Source organism: Alosa alosa, chromosome 17 (genome assembly GCF_017589495.1).
Source record: "Alosa alosa isolate M-15738 ecotype Scorff River chromosome 17, AALO_Geno_1.1, whole genome shotgun sequence".
NCBI lineage: Eukaryota > Metazoa > Chordata > Actinopteri > Clupeiformes > Clupeidae > Alosa > Alosa alosa.
Window position 1 is genome coordinate 9,689,539 of NC_063205.1, and position 18,505 is coordinate 9,708,043.

The window sequence follows — 18,505 nt, forward strand, 5'->3', positions numbered from 1 at the left end:
TGTAAGCAGTCATTTAGAAAACACTATTTACGACTACGCCTTGTGAACAATTAATTAATACAATAACAATTAATTATACAATTCACAATATCATTGCTGACTACGATAGAAACGTTGATCAACAACAAAACCTTGGTACCACAGTTCCTGTTCCAGAGATTCAGCTAATTCGACAGCTCTCAGAAGAGGACATTTCCTTGTTTCCCATTCCAGGTGCCTCTATAGATGATGCAATAGGCATTTACTTGGAAACCGTAAGAATACTATCAAGGATAATTTAGAATTGACAAACAAACATTTTGGAGAGACAAATGAATTTATATTTAAATATTACATTTCATTTATAAACAAATAACATATTGTAAATTCATGAAAACACACTGTTGTCATTGTTGTTATTAATATATTTTACATATTGAATTGTTTTTTTTTTAAGTATTAGAGAAGTCGGAATCCTGTACAAGTGCTGCTAATAGCAGCAGCAAGTGCAGTTTGAAAGTCAGTGTAGTGTGTGTATTGTGCGTAGTGTCTCGAAACAGGTAGCGGATGTTATAAATCGTCCTTCTGATAGCTCAACATTAAGTTCAGTGGTGATGGTTTCCCACCCCACCCAAAACTTCAGGATTTGTATGAGTGAATCGGAAGATGCTAACAGATTAAGAAAATAATGAAATAGGGTAAATACATTTGTATAATTTGTCATTTTGCATATATAAGATAAAGTTGGCAGAGTGATCTATACCTGTTTCAATGAATGTCCGCAGGAAACCAGTAATACGACAAATGGTTTCAATGTCGAAATCGTCATCTTCGCTATTGCTGTCCTCTGACGGCCAATTTATTTTGTCAAGGAGCATCTAGCAGGTTTAAAAGATGAGTGATGCATTTGATTTTAGTAAACAAATTCAAGACGGCAAAAACGTACAAATGTGAGATGGACACAAAGTAACTTACCTGTGGTGTGACCAACCACACAGGGCCCACTATGAAGGAAGCTGTGCCCAATCATCCTCCCCACCACTCTAAATGATTCATGTAGACTGTGAATCATTTAGTCTACATGAATCATTTAGTCATTTAGTCATGAATCATTTAGCTCTACTGTGAGCTCCACAAATGCTCTGGAAAATGTAGCTTCCGTAAAAGCTACTGCACTACATGGTCAAAAAACAGCAACGCTATTGAAAAGCTATCTCCTTCAGAAAATAGCTATGCTACCACCAAGCTACAATGTAGTTAAGCTACTAATAGCTTTGCTACAAGTAGTGAAGCTACTGCCCATCACTGTAAATAAACACGTTTCCATCTTAAATAAATACATTGTCATGTATTTATCAATATATTTCAAAATATGAGTAAATTCAATAGCCTACTGGCCACTTTCTTATATTTGCTGCATATAACTAAATATATTAAGCAGACTTATGCATGATATCCAAATATAGCCATACCATTGTAGCCTACTATTTATTAAATATATTGTAGCCATCTATTCAAATATAAGCTGGATGTAGCTACATTATGTATTTCTTTCCCTTTGATTTTTCTGTATGGGCAGCAGTGCATTTTCTTCAGCTAACTTACCAGGAGGACAGCTGAAGACCGGACACTTTGCCTTAATTGGAAAAATAAATAAATAAATACAATTCTAAATGAACATTTCTAAAGACAGTTAATATTTTACATAGAATATCACAAAATATTAACAACTTGTTTTTTCAACATCTCCTTCAGTGAAAGTGCACACAGTGAATGTTTCAATGGCAGGAACAAAAACAATCTGTGAATGTCCTATTACAGGCAGAAAGGTACAAAAAAGATGTGCAATAGCAAGTGCACATGAACTATACACAGTACTAAAAGGGAAGTGTGTTCATTTGTGTATGAGAAGTGTATGATTGTGTATTTTTTTCTTTTTGTGAGAGAAGAGGCATTGACATAGAATGGAAGCATTAGTAAAAAAGATGCGTAATCTAGCAAGTGCAAATATGAACTATAAACAGTACTAAAATGGAAGTGGTGCCATAAGATCTCAGTAATTAATCAGACACCACCATTGCGTGTGCATTTGTGTATGAGAAGTTTTTTAGGTTTTGTTTTTTGAAAGATAGAGAAGACATTGACATAGAATGGAAGTGTTAAACCCTATTTGATATACCCTTTATTTATTGATCTATTTTAATCGTTATATGTTATACTATTTTATTTGACTCTATATTCAATTTATTACTATTGCTACCTATTTGATTTATATACTTATGGCGTTAAATCACTTTTTCTTATACAATAAAAATACAATTCTTAACATATAACTATAATATCAGTTTATCAGAAGTGCCGGCACTTAGGTAACTTTTCAATAAATAATTCCCTTGAGATCTCTGAACTTAAAATAACAAAATAAACATAAACCCCAAAATAAAAGAGAGTGCACTCAAAATAAATAATTAAATAAAAAATAGTGGTGGATGTAATTCCTTAATGTCACAGTCCGTGGGTGTGGGTGTATTTGCCCAGATCCTACCACAGTCACTGGGTGGAAAGTGGATGAAGGTGGGGGTTCAATTTCTGGGAATATTGCAAGGAAGAATGGCGATGAGGATGGTCCAGGGAAGGGTATCACAGCAGGAAATTCGAGGTATCCAAGGCGTAGACACAAATGGTCCAGGGAAGGGTATCACAGCAGGAAATTCGAGGTATCCAAGGCGTAGGTCAAGGAGTGGTTGAAGGGGTAATCAAAAAACCAGTCTGTACAAAATTTTACAGAATACTAATTAATGCAATGGATCTCCTTCTTAATCATTTCTATAATAAAACTATCATAGGTATATCATAACCATAGTACTGAGGTCAACCAAGTTCATAAAATGCTAAAGTTCAGAATATTATTTCCATGAATCCATTTACGTTACCAGTTTGTTTGGTTGCTATGGGTTCACATGGTAACCGCAGAGCGGTTAGCTTGAAGGCTATCTAAGACAGCTAACCAGCTCTTTGGCTTCCCAGAATAACAAACACAGGATACCTTTTTTTTGTTTTAAATCCTAAATTGTTTGTAACGTCATACATTATAAAATCGATCTCATTAAGAGGTTGTCCTGACTGGTTTTTAAAAAGTATATCACTCACGAAAAATACATTAGGGCGTATTTAGGGTCATTAGTCTCCAGTGTAGGTGGCTTAGCTTAGGTTAGCACAACATAGAAAAAATACGATTACAAGATAAACATTAAAAAAATTACTAGCTCACCAGGATTCAAGTGATTAATATGTTTCGATCTGTTACGATGGTCCAATAACGTTGTCTTTGTTAAGTGACTTGGCAACCTACATAATAAATAATTATTTGGGGTTAGCGACTCACCAGGATTGAAGCTTTTCGGTCAAAAGAAATGTGTTTGATTTCTGTTTGGTCAATATTATTCTTGTTTTGATTAATATTCTTCTTCTTTCTTTCTGTATCGTTAGTTATCCGTTCCGACGTCTGTCTCTAATTTGTAGTAGCAGTTGTTTATTATTATTTGATTGTTTGAACCTGTCTCGTGCGCCCTCTAGGGGTCACCAAAGAATTATTGGTACATCACAATGGGCATGTTGCCTATCCATGTGGGTTACACATGCATTACTTGAAAAGAACTAGCTCCAGTTATGTATGAACAGTGAAGGTAACGATCTCTTGTGAAAAACGTGAACTTGAAGAAGTGAAAATTGAACAATATAAACTATGAATAATGAACAACTTGAAGCTAAAGTGTGAACATGCTTAACAAAATATGGGAACTAAATGTGCATTACGAATATAATCAGTGTGAGCCCTGCTTGTTTCCCTGCAACAAGAAGCTTCCATCGGGGGGTGATGGAAGACAGAGACACCCTCAGTGTGTTTGAAATGTCCAGTCGATTGCGCAATTTGGTCTTAGTTGCAGTCATTGCCGAAAACCCGGCCTCGCATAGATACGTGGTGGGACACGTTTTCAGCGCTTTTACGGCTATCTCGGGATATTCTGCTTTGGTTTTGATCCAAAAACCCGCAAGAGAGGTTTCCTTATACACACTCTTAAGACCATCGTCATTTGCAATTTCGATCAACTGCTCTTCCTCCTGCGCTGACAAGTTAGGACTATTCGGGATATTGACAAATGGGTTGCGGACCCACTCATTGGTTTGCCGTGGATCTTTGGATGGGAAGTAACGCTCAAACTCATTTGAAAGCGCAACAAGGTGATCGCGCACCAGCTGCGAGAGAAAGGGCCCTGCCTCAGTCTCTCCCAAAACCCCCACTACTGTTTGGAACATATCAAATACACCCCGGTCCACTCGTGGTCCCCACAAATCAAGCTTGCTTTAAATGCAGCGACTTTATCTGCCAGTTTAAAGACAGTCGTCATTCTCCCCTGGAGTGACAGGTTGAGGTCATTAAGCAACCTGAATATGTCACACAGGGAAGCGAGTTTTGACACCCAGTCCTCATCACTAAAATGTGCAGCTAACGGTGACTTTTTTTCTGTAAGAAATCTCTGCAGCGGCTCTCGCAACTCAAACACTCTGGCCAGTGACCTGCTAAAGATGCTTGTTTTTTGTTGCTCATTCTAGCAGTTTAGCTAACTTCGTGTGACACTACCGTTCGCCAAGAACTGATCAAGTGAAGTGAGCTGACCTGAGGCTGCGCAGCGCTGAAGGCAATATGTAAAAGTGTTGAAGGCGGGACAGACAGACGTAAGAAAATAGACCTTGCAAAATGCAAACATGTATGCAATCAAACAACTGCATATAGACCTATGCCATGTAAAAACGTGACATTATTGCGAATTAAATTTAGTTTAGTTCGCATGCATTTTTTTTAAACTCATGTCGTAGGCTACGGCCCGGTTAGGAATGTCCTGCGGCCCGGTGGTTGGGGACCGCTGGCCTAGGCTATATAAGTGCCCTCCGCTGGCTGGTGTTCACATCATCGCAGTTTAACCGTAAACAGCAATCAGAGGTGTCTAATTTTATTCCATAAATATATTGTTTTTATAGACGTAAGTTGCACGCCCTCTGAAAGAGCTTCCATTTACTGCACCATGTAGGCTACTGTAGTGCGGTTTGTCTGTCAACATAAAAAACTCCGGTACCTACAATTTTAAGCACAACTTGGTGGAAAAGTGTAGCACAGGTTAAAGAAAACCTATTCATGTTTGGACTCAAAAGGAACTTCAAAGTATTTCCCATATAGTAGCCTTTTAGCTCACAACGACAGTGAAAGTGGAACTTGGAAAGTGGAAGTCTCTCCACTGAGTGTTACATTAGATGCACGTAAAAAGTATCAACTGGTAGGTTAGTAACGAAGGTAGCCTAATTTTGCTAAATGTGATGACGGCACACAAACTTGGGCAAAAACGTTTAGTATACACTTGTGGTGATAGCCTACAGTTAATGTGAATCGCTGACTATAACCAATGTAGAAGATTTGCACCAAATAGGCCTAAAGGCTGTGGTTGCACAAATCGTAATTTCTGTCAACTATGACAATCTCCATGCATGTTCAGTAGCCTATATTTTTTATTTAGTCAAGCAGTGACATGTGGTTTAATCAGCAAGTTACTTTAAAATCGTAATATATTATTTATAACTTATTACTGTCATTTCAAAGTAATTCATTACATTATAATATTACTGTCTCTGAATTGTAAGGCATTACACTACTATTGTATTACTTTTAAGTTACTTTTACCAAAATAGGTGCAGTGATGGCTCATTATGCAATACAAGGAACAATCATAGCCAGAATTTTGTTTAAAGAAGACAAAAGGTCAAAGTCTGGTCAATTGTAACAGAAATGCTGTAACTTTAGGCTTAGGCCTACTCATTAAAATCAACAGAGAGCCCACTACCTGTATATTGTAACCTAAAACTTAGACATGTCAAGATAGGCTACACAGTGCAGCTACTGGCCATTTTGGTGCCCTAACTGGTGAAATACAGTATTAACCTAAGTATGTCATCATATGGCCAACTATAAAGATGTAATCTGCCTGTTCCCATGGATGGGTAGTATTTCTGAAACATGTAATATGTGTTAAATGCAAAATAGTATTTTGTCATTTGTATTTTATTGGGTTGAAGGAAATGGCTCTGTATTTTGTATCAAAATACTTTATTGGTGTGTATTTTTGTATTTTAAAAATACTGCAAAATACTAAATGTGAAAAACACAAAAAAAGTAGATACTACACACAGGTGTAATGAATGATTGGTAATTAGGCAACAATGGTTTATGTTTATCGCAATCAGCTAATGTGAGAACAGCTGAGCAAGATGACCTGTGCAAGTTCACATAAGGACACTGACAAAGGCAACCATGTCCCATTGTCTCCATGCCAATCTTTAACAGAAAAATGTCAGATATCTCAACCACAATGACATCAATAGATGGTAAGGTGTTGAGTGTGTTTGAATTCCCTTCCTTGTAGCATCCTTTTCTGCATTCCACAGTGGGGAGAAGTTCACCTTGTTTAATTAAATAACAATTATATTTCCTTATTAGCTGCATACTTGAGGTTGGAGATATTAAGGCACGTCAAGTCTCTCAACACCTTACCATCTATTGATGTCATTGTGGTTGAAATATCTGACATTTTTCTTTTAAAGATTGGCATGGAGACAATGGGACATGGTTGCCTTTGTCAGTGTCCTTATGTGAACTTGCACAGGTCAACTTGCTCATCTTTACTTGCGTACCACTTCACACCAGTGCTTCAGACCAGAGCTGATGCTTCAGCAATTAAGGTTTTGCACCTATGTCATAATGTCATGTGACCGTTTGTTTACAACTAGAGTGGTAGGCAAGGCACTACAGAGAGTGGTAGGCAAGCCTACAACAGTCGGGTTGCATAGGCTACACATAGTTACAAATAGCTTCAAAATTGAAATTTTAATATCAAATATTGACCGGGATGCCGACCACTTGTGTAGGCCCTAACAGTTGGTTTTACAATAAGAAGCAAAAAGGCGACAAACGACCGTTTAGCCAAACCTATCCTCGTGGTTGTGGAGGATGATCGTTAGCAGCTGTGAAGTCTTTTATTCTCAAGATAGCCTAATGGTGTAGCCTACTGTCTACGAAGACGTAGGCTAAAATACAACTATCTACAGTCATCCAAAAATGAATTGCCAGAGACAGGCTATGAAGGGAAAAAGTGCAGCATTTTAAACATGGCAAGATTATTTTTACCGGAACAGTTTGTTCTAATTTGTCTCGTGAAATTCGTGCTTGTGGACATCAATCACCTATCTCCTGCCCTTCTATTTCAAGTTATCATGTGTGTCATTTGATTATATAATCACAACAAATGCTAATAAATGAAAACAGAATAGGCTTTTGTGCTATAGGCTAACGTTACAGGTCACTTAGGCTAACTCCCATATGTCAAAATAAACTGATTTGATCCTAATAGTTTAGCGATCACACACAACAACTTAACACAGCAACCTCAAACACCACTGTTGAACCTAGGCTACTGCTTCAGTCATGTAAGAAATAAGCAGTTTATGAATTATCTTTACCCGTTTAATCAAGTCCACATGACCAAAATAACAACATATTTAAAGGCTGAGCTAGCATAACAGCCTAATATAGGCGATGCTGCAATGGATAACTAATAAAAAGTTTCACACAATTAATGAACTTTATCACTCACATTCTGAGTTTTTCTGGGTGGTTATATATCCATGCAGATCGTCTTGGAATAAACCATCGCTGTTATATGATATAATATGTTACAGGATTCATGACTAACGCCATTAATGTTATGATGCTGACTGGCGCTGGCTATAACAGTAGCTTCTAGGCTACCGTTTTAAAGTCTGCTGAGTCTACTGCCTACCAAAACCTGTCGCTGTTCAGTTGAAGTTAAATGATCAAATATTGTTTGATTTTGTGTCAGCTTTCAGAAGGAAGACATGTTCCTTTCTGGTCAAATTCACAGCTTCTAAGAAGGCTATCGTCTTCGTGTAAACCGAGTTTTGAACAGAGAAAAAAGTTAGGCTACCATTAGGCTACATGCAGGTTCTCCGATACAGATCAATGCACCAAATCAGGGCGATTTTAGCGAAACAACGTTCCTGTGACAGGCTATCAAATATTGAACAATGGGATAACGTTTCATCATCACCTTTATTGATGCCTGAAATGTTGACATTGCTGAAATACAGAGATGTAGCCTACTGAGAGGCAGCTGCAGACAACGATGTTCAATGGGTTCAACTTGTCCTTTGCCTACCAGCTGGATGTAAACAAAGCTATAGAACCTAGAATACCTCACATGAAAAACGTTAATAGACCCTTTCAAGAGAGTTCCATTATCAGCATCATAGTTGGCCCCACAAGACTTCCGTTTTAACATTCCATATGTTATCTTAATGCAGAGGAAGTAGATTGGGGCCCAAATAGAACGTTCAAGCATTGTTTTTGTTTACCTTGTTGAAAGGGTCCATAGCTGTCACTGAAAAGCTGTAAGTGTTGTTGAACACAGCTGTTCTCACATTAGCTGATTGCGATAAACATAAACCATTGTTGCTTAATTACCAATTATTCATTTCACCTGTCTGTAGTATCTACTTTTTTTGTGTTTTTCACATATAGTATTTTGCAGTATTTTTAAAATTACAAAATTACTATTTTGCATTTGAAACACATATTACATGTTTCAGAAATACTACCCATCCCTGGGAACAGGCAGATTACATCTTTATAGTTGGCCATATAATGACATACTTAGGTTAATACTGTATTTCACCAGTTAGGGCACAAAAATGGCCAGTAGCTGCCCTGTGTAGCCTATCTTGACATGTCTTTAAGTTCTGGGTTACAATATACAGGTAGTGGGCTCTCTGTTGATTTTAATGAGTAGTGTTTTAATAGTAGTGTAATGCCTTACAATTCAGAGACAGTAATATTATAATGTAATGAATTACTTTGAAATGACAGGTGGGGGGGTCGTCGGTCCAGTAGTGGGCCGGTCCAGGAGAAAATTGCCAGGGCCGAATTTTGTTCCCAGTCCGACCCTGGGCCCACCTGAAGTTGTCCTGGATCTACTGACTAAGCCTTCAGCACAATCATGTCCAGCCTTTGACCATTATGGAAATGTGTTGGTCTACATCGCTGACAAGGTTCTGGGAAAATTTACTGATCCTGAAGGTCCCTGTAAGGAGTGCACATGTCTTAGCACACATGTTCCTAATAGTAGATACACTTTCCTTAAAGACAAACAGTACACTGACCTCGTCTTAGGAGAGAAGGGCCTGAAAGTGCCCAGCACTGCACTGGTGGACTTACTCACAGCCCTGGAGTCTAACTTCCCGAAACACATCAGCAGTATTATTCAGTGTTGGCCTGGGAAAAAAATATTTACTAGCAGCATGGAGGTTGTCAGTGAGTGCAGGGAAGTAGTGTGTAGCAGGGAAGAGTGCAAGAAATCACTTGTGTACTTGGTGAAATTATTCAACAGGATAAGAATTCATCAAGTATTGCGCACCCAAAATCGGCGCATCTCTCAGCCTAATCAGAAACGTAACAGAGAATTCTTGAAGTTAACTCATCAGTAAATTGTTGGCTCCTCACACACTCTTAATGCCACAATGATTTTCTTCCACGTCCATTCTACTCCTTTTTTGTTACATTAACACTTCCATTCTATGTCAATGTTTTCTCTCTTACAAAAAACAAAACCTAAAAAACTTCTCATACACAAATGCACACGCAATAGATGGTGGTGTCTGATTAATTACTGAGATCTTATGGCACCACTTCCATTTTAATACTGTTAGTTGTGTGCACTTGCTAGATTACATATCTTTTTGACTAACACTTCCTTTCTATTTCAATGCCTCTTCTCTCACAAAAGAAAAAAATACAAACAACTTCTCATACACAAATGCACACACAATTAATGGTGGTGTCTGATTAATTATTGAGAACTGTTTATAGTTCATGTGTGTGTAGCCCTCCTTTGCACAAAAGGGCTGACAAATAGAGGAAGGGTATGTAAGGCTAAAGAATAATTATAAATACTCACTGGGACCAGCAAGATCAGAATTTCTAGGAACACCTTCAGAGCTAGGTGTACCAAACAATATTACCAGATAGGTGGTGGTGTTGTTGTCCTGAAAACACAACACTTCTGCTGCTCTTACATAACTTGCACCACTATGCCACTTTCTTTATTACTTAGGTCAAACAGTATTTTATAGTATTTTACAGTATTTGCACTAGTATTTTATTGACTGTCTATGCACAATTTCAACAAAATTTTGCTGCTCTTATTTTCATTATTATTATATGTGCCCTCTTATTTACTTATTTACTTACTTTTTGTTTACTTGAATGTTATGTTTGTCTGTGGACTTAAAATTGGTCAAATATGTCTTGTCTTCACCCGTGGGATAGTGAGAAAACGTAATTTCGATCTCTTTGTATGTCTGGAACATGTGAAGAAATTGACAATAAAGCTGACTTTGACTTTGACTTTGACTTTGAGATAGAACACTCAACACAGTAGTTTATCTTTGGAATGGCAGTAAACCACTTCCTTTTAAAATAAAAAGATGTATGTAATTAAACTATGAAAATAAATAATTAAAGCAAAAATAAAATAAGTATTACCCAGGGAACAAAATAATAAACAAAATGGTAAAAAGATATCTAAATTCCAAATTTACAGATTGAAGAGTCTAAATCTACAGTTCAAAGGTTCTAATTCTACAGTTCAAGGTTCAAAGGTGTCTTATTCTACAGTACAAGATTCAAAGGTTTCTTATTCTACAGTTCAAAGTTCAAAGGTTACTTATTCTACAGATCAATGTTCAAAGAGTCTTTTTTCTTTGCATGCAATTCACAGGTTCATGGGAGGCTCGCCATCAAACTCAATCAAATCCATGCAAAACATAAAAACCTGACCAATGCGGGTTCAAGCGTCGTATCTATATGGGCGAAGACAGGTCGCCGGGTTGCTCGGACAGAGGTCGAAGTACAAATAGATGCAATTAAAGTTTCTCGTGTTGTTTAAAGTAGTTATTTTCGTAAAGGTGTTAAGTTCATAGATGATCTTGGACTGTTCGATTCAGAGTTATTAAATGTTAAATAATGGCGGTCGAGGTAAATTTCATGGCTTTCACCACCTCGACTGTCTTCTGTAGGCTATCGTTCAAGGAAGTGGGCTCCGGTTCTAACGTCTCGCATAAGGCTAACAGCTCACGCGATAGACTTTTCAAAAGTAAATATTCAGAAATAAATTTCTAAAAAATTTTTAAAATATTAAAACTTATTCTAATATGGATGTTTGTGATTTATACAGTTGCAGATCAATTTTAGAAGTGTTTTTTTTTTTTTGCAGTCCTTCTACCTGCTCCGATGTCATGCCCATTCACTACTGTTTAACAGGCTGACTATGCAGGGCTACATGTGCATTTGCTAGATCCCAAAATCGGCACATCTTTCAGCCTAATCAGAAACTTAACAGAAAATTCTTGAAGTTAACTCATCAGTAAATTGTTGGCTCCTTACACATTCTTAATGCCACAATCATCCTCTTCCACGTCCATTCTAATCATTCTACTCATTTCTTGTTACATTAAATAGACTATAAATAGATTTTAAATAGAATATCAATAATACAGTCAAATGAAATAGTAAATATATATATCACAATAGTTTTTTATATTTCCACTGATACCTTAGAATAGAATAATATATGATTGCATAGAGTGAATTGAATGATATTTGAATGTTAAAATAAATATATTTTGTATTTAAAGAAGAATCTTTGAGAGTGGTGTGTTGTCTTGGGGTGAGTCATTGAACTGTGGTCTAGTAATAACCTAAACCAGTCTCCTTTTGAACCTACAGTTTAGAACTAGACTGTTCCCGCACAAGCACAGGCCTTCCCTCGTCGTGCGGGTTACACATGCACAACACATATGGAACATGGAACCACGGACCCCGCCGGCCCGTGAAAAAAAAATAGGAATCAAACCGGTCCATGGTACATAAAAGGTTGGGGACCCCTGGCCTAGGCTACCATGCATGGACTCGTAGGCTATATTTACCCACAAACCAAGCGGCTGCTTGGACAAATCCACTTGAGGGGTGGGGCAGGGGGGCGCGATCGTAACGCACACTGAACCGGTCATGAAGAGGCCAAAATGATTGACCTGTTACCCCCCAATCTAAATGGATGCAACTGCATTTATAGGCTAAGCCTAGGTCTACATGACGGGCCGCAAATAGGCTAAATAACTTAAAAAAAAAAAAAATCCCGGAGGTCACCGGCCCACATGTGGACCGGCCCACCGGGCATTTGCCCGGTTGTGCAGATTACCAGTCCGAGCCTGCTTACGTCTATAAAAACAATATATTTCTGGAATAAAATTAGACACCTCTGATTGCTGTTTACGGTTAAACTGCGATGATGTGAACACCAGCCAGCGGAGGGCACTTATATAGCCTAGGCTACCATGCATGGACACGTAGGCTATATTTACCCACAAACCAAGCGGCTGCTTGGGCAAATCCACTTGAGGGGTGGGGCAGGGGGGCGCGATCGTAACACACACTGAACCTGTCATGAAGAGGCCAAAATGATTGACCTGTCACCCCCCAATCCAAATGGATGCAACTGCATTTATAGGCTAAGCCTAGGTCTACATGACGGGCCGCAAATAGGCTTAATAACTTTAAAAAAAAAAAATCCCGGAGGTCACCGGCCCACATGTTGTACAGATTACCAGTCCGAGCCTGGGTGGGCCGATGTCACACTTCAGGACAGCATCACTGCTCTAGAAACTAAAACAACAAAATATAACATTACCAAATTCACTGACAAAAAAAAAGGTCAAAAATACAAGTTATGAATAGGTTATTATAACTGTCACAAAATCGTTCAAAGACAATACTGTCAATTATTATGTTGTGTGCTAGATTGAAAATCCTCAGTTCTGTCTTTTGGTCTAGACCTGATGTTCTTGGAGATAGCTGGTCCTGGCTGAGCAGTCTACCTCAGAGTTTCCAGCAGTAGACAGCTGGTCCCTGCTGACTACTCTCCCTGACTTCTCTGACTCACACAAGAGATTCTCTCTCTCCCTGACCTCAGTGCAGTCCATTGGATCTTCTTAATGAAGGATAGATGTTTTCAAAGTAAGGAAATCTGCAAGACTTGGCAATTACTATATATGGATAACATTGAATATCATACGTGATATTCAATGTTATCCATATATAGTAATTGCCAAGTCTTGCAGATTTCCTTCCTCAAGTATCAGAGGTATGTTAAATACACTTTATATTCATAATACATATATGTATTATGAATATAAAGTGTATTTAACATACCTCTGATACTTGAGTAGGCATTTTCCAGGCAGTCTTGATTAAGACGATTTGTTAAGAGGAAGGACACTGACCGAAGGTCAGACCACAGCATTTTCAGACACACGATGTTGTGTTGCCACCCCTCCACACATGGAATCTGCTAGTGATGTAGTACTCGAGTCCGGCCTCGGACCCGAGACCGGTCTCAAGACCGATTTCTGCTTTCTCGGACTCGTCTCGGACTTGTTCCTTCAAAGACTCGGTCTTGACTCGGCCACGGACCACAGTGGGAGGAGAAGGACTCGTAATTTCAGACCGAGTCCTCGAGACCAACGCATTTTTTTATGTACATAAAAAAACACACAACACATAACAACAACTAGATGTACCGCATAGCGGTACAAAATATGACCGCCGCTCAGTCCTGTACATCCGTTCCGCGAAAATAAATCACACTTCAATTTGTCTCCATATTTTACTCCATCCCCCACTCTTGAAACTTTTGTGTATGCTTGTTTGGCATGCCTGAGTGTGTGTGTGCGGCTGCACAGAAAGTAGCCTACTGGTGCTGAAAAGGTGAATAGATTGTAGAATAGCCAAAGAAGATGTAGCATTGTTATAAAACCTTTAAAATCTCTAAACAATCACAAGTAGGGCAGTTCATCACAGTTCATCCATTGCAACTGGATTGATGAAAGGTCACTTACACCTGTAGGCTACATTGTATTTGGGAAAAGCAAAAGGTATCAGCATAATGTTATTTATTTATTTATTTATTATGTATTTATAAACAAAAACATCTCTGTCAGTTCCATGCCGTTTTTCACAGCTATCAAAAACAAAGGTCATTTTGGATGGATGGATTTTTTTGAATGTTTCTTCTTCTACATAAGATTTTAGTCATCTTTAGTTCATGTAATACTTTATTGTCAATGCACAAATTAAGTAACAGTAGTCTGAAACGTTATTGTTAATGCACAAATTAAGTAACAGTAGCCTAGTCTGAAACGAAATGCTGTTTTACATCTAACCAGTGGTGCAAATAACTGACATGTCCAAATGGGCCTTGATGAATGAAATGCGTCGCTAGACTGTTCATACACATTTTAACGGGCCAAAGTTGAAGAGCTTTTGTCCGTTATTGTTCGTGCAAATATAGGCTGATTCATGTTCTCTTGCATTGTTTAACTGAGGTCCATGGCTAGTCTGGCTTTCATCAGACCAAGCTCAATCTTTTAAGAAATCAAAAAATAAATAGCGGGCAGATCAGGCTGGGTTTACCCAGCCTAGTCCATAGGCACCCGATATTGTTTAATTTTCCGATTGAGATATACACGCTCTGGCTATTCTAAATGCAAAAATGCATCAGGGAGTTATGACAAAACGGTAACTAACAAACTAGATCCTAATAGAAAGCTGTTAGCTTCCCTAAGCTACAGGTAGGATTATAAGGTAGGCCTATTTACAACATAAATTGTCAATAGGCTATGCTGGCTTACACAAATAAAATCTCCTTTGAAACCAATGGCTTACGCCTTACAGTATCAAGCCGGACTTAAACTGTCATATCGCGGGCTTAAAGTTGTTATAACATTCACGCAGCTCCATGAGTCAAGGAAAGGGCGAATGAAGTAGCCACTTCTAAATGGGACCCACTACACAGTAGCTTAAGGTGTTTTGCTAAAGCAGCCATAATGAAATGAAGGTGTCATTGTTTGGATACTTCACACACACACGTGCTTTTTAATTTCACAGACTACAACTACCAAGGTGTAATCAAAGCACATCGATTCCCCTCGCGACACCCTGCACGCACTTAAAACAAAATAAACAGGCGCCTCAGTCTCAATGCATGTATAGGCAAAACTGTATCAGACCGTGTAACGTTGGTAAATCTTCCATTGCACAGAATGATTTTGTAGCACGTGCAATAAATGACAGTCGAAAGATACAAACAGTGCTGCTATACATTTGCTTGGTATAACCGCATTTATAGTTTTCTACAAATGCAATCAATCAAATGCCTCCATCACTCAACCAATGCTAACGGTAACATTACCTAGGTCCTTATTGATATTACAAGATTAACGTATTCTGCAGTAAAAACCAAGCATGTCCGATAAACATCCTCAGATTTATTTCGGCTTCAAGAAGAAATGGGAATTACACTTCATGTGAACATCGTCCTATCCTTATTAGATGTTCGCTGCGGTAAATTAGTAAATTAGTAAAGCGTCCATTGTTTTTTCCAACCCACTTTTAACTTCCAACAAAATTACGTCTAACTGCAACGATGCGCCATCTAGTGGACAAACGACTACTTCTTGCCAATACTGAAAATGCAGCCATGATGATGATGATGAATATTTATTTTGGCTTTCTTTTAATCCTACTGAATTTGTAATTATGTATCGGCCGTTCTAATACCAATAGTATGTGGGTGCCTGTGTGTGTGCATGTGTATATGTGTGCACCGCCATTTACAGGCCAATGAGTGTACAGTCACTAAATGTACACATAACCTAATTTTTTTAGACCCCCCCCATGGATGAAATTCTACGAAACTTGGCATACCCCCAGAAAATGCCAGGTCAATCATACACATAAAATTTGGTGCAGTTCTGAACATCTTAACTGAAGATAGGGGCGATTAAAGCAGAATAATATTGCATTTTCATTTTTACCGGGGGGTGGGGGTGCAAATCACAAATGAGTGATTATGAGCCAGGTTGATGTGGGCCCTTGAGACCAACATACCATAAAAGATTCTTCATCCTCAGTGCCACGGTTCAGGTAGTTATTTATGAAAAACTGTTTTTTTTTTGCGGTTCAGGGGGCCCAGCACGCGTAAAAGTCTAGTGGGGCTACAATCCCACCAAATTTCATGTACCCCGGTGGTTCGGTGTCCCGGTATCAATGACCAAAAATTCAGGGAGTAGATGACGGAAAAATTCTTGAATTGTGTGCATGTGTGCGTACAAATTTATGTTTATGTGTGTGTGTGTGTGTGTGTGCGTGCTTGTGTGTTTGCCTCATGTGTGTGTTTTGTGCATGTGCATGCATGCGTACATATGTCTACGCGTGAGTATGTGTCATCACATTATGATTACTGTAAATGTATGTGTGTGCGTGTGTATCTGTTTATGCTATGCACATGTGTGCACATGGAATGGGTTAACATGATCCCTGGAGGCAAACATACGGAAAAAATTGGTCATCCTAGGCCCTACAGTTCTCAAGATATTCACAGAGAACTGTGTCTGCCCTTCCCTCCTTTCGGGGGGTCCAGTCCAGCGGGGGCTACAGATCAAAAACGAAGAATGACGGTTCCATGCTATCCATGTGGGGGTACATGCCCACCAAGTTTTGTGTACCCCGGTCTTTCAGTGTCCTGGGAATCCTTGTTGGTGTACGTCACTAAATGTACACATAAATTATTTTATTGTAAGGCCCCCCATGAACGAAAGTACACAAAACTTGGAATGCATTCGGAGGGTGTCATAATGATCCTACACTTTAATTTCGCAGTTTTGACCTTGTCAGCCAGAGATATTGTGATGAAAACACCTAATTTTTTGCTTTTTAATTTTTAACTAGGTGGCGCTATACATGAAATAAGTGGTAATGGGATGGGTTGACATGCCCCCTTAAGACTGACAGAAAAGTCAGAAAAATCTGACTAAACCTATATGACCGCCGCTTCGCTGCGCGGCGGTCATAATAATAATAAAATGCAATGTTGATTATTTGAAAATGACATCCCATCATGCAATGCAAAGATACGGATATATCATGTTTCATATATATATATGAAACATGATGAATAAATGTTTTCAAGTGTCAAAATTATTTTGAACAAGAAAATTACACTGCAGCACTTTATGCAGAAATGCAGAGGCTATGCAGACTAGTGCATTTGTCTGGTAATTGGTAACACCATTAATGTCCATGCACTTGGTGTGACTGGAGATAATATAATATGAACATTTTGAAAAATTGCATTGATCTCAGACCTATTGTCTCTCTAGTTGTCATTTCCCACAGTAAATTTGATGCTAGTGTTCAAATAGACCTTTACAATTGCTGATAGACCGTGACTGTCAGGCACATCAGTTAAGATCATAGCATTAAATTCTGTTACTCTTAAATCTATTTATGATGCTAACATAAAATGGCATTGCATAGCTATGGCACGCACGAGATAGCAATTGCTATCTGGTTGCAAACACTTTGCCTCAGTCAGTAGGCCTACTATTCATTTCGGTCAGGCATTAAGCAAAATGAAGTAATCACTACTTCTCCTGTCGCATACCATCAATATTGTTATTTCTGTTATTTCATTTTAAGCTGGTGCGGGTTTTTAATCAACTCATGCAAGCAACTAATGCAAGCATCTAGTATTTAGAATTCCCTGCTAAGACATTCCCACCAGGTTGAGCCTGAAAATTGTTACCACGATATTTCATCCACCACACTCAGAACTAAAAAAGCATGTCTATGCTATGGAAAATAAATGTGATGAAATGCCAAATCACTTCTGGTGGACTGATAATTTTTGCAATATACTGCAGAACACTGCTTGCGTTTTGACCACTTGCTCATCTTCTCTCACAGTGTGTGGCGTGCATACAAATTGGCTAGCAATTTCGCCAAGCAAAAACGTGACATTTGCAAAAGTTTATATGTGGACTACACTTGCAAAATCCGCGATGGACTAAGCTTAAATGAATTGCTTCGGTGACTTTTTATAGTACAAAAATCACTGTCAATCAAAACAAAAGGAGACGCATTTTAGACCCTCCAATCATCACGCAGAAACTCGGAATCCGGGCCAGCCGAGGCCAGCCCACTCCTCCATTCACCCCCAGAGACGCTGAGCGTCCGTGGGCGGGAAATACTCGCAACATTTATCCTGAAAAAAATCTGTTCAAAGCAGCGCTGGCTCCGAGGAGTTGGAGGCTACGGCTGTCTCCTCCGCCTTTTTGAAACACTTCTGCTAGTTAGTCTGAGTGACACTGGTTGCATCCCCCTTCAGTTATGCATAAATGAACTCCATGGACGATGGCTTCAACAGGGAAATGCACGTACTGTGATGCTACGGGAATGAAAAGGAAATCGAGTAAGTCGATGTAGCTGATTCTGAACGACGCTAACGCATTT

The 18,505-nt window shown here is 38.7% G+C and overlaps 1 long non-coding RNA gene across 2 annotated transcripts; it reads right to left on the reverse strand.

Annotated features, from left to right (window-relative positions):
- Positions 1-328: 328 nt before the first annotated feature.
- On the reverse strand, positions 329-11,186 carry LOC125311067. 2 transcript variants are annotated; one of them, XR_007196408.1, is made up of 4 exons: positions 10,932-11,186; positions 1,585-1,615; positions 743-857; positions 329-648 (listed from the first exon to the last, which is right to left on the reverse strand). It is a non-coding gene; the product is annotated as an uncharacterized LOC125311067 (long non-coding RNA). The 2 variants fall into 2 exon arrangements; XR_007196407.1 differs by having other exon boundaries at positions 330-648; positions 10,937-11,186.
- Positions 11,187-18,505: the final 7,319 nt, after the last annotated feature.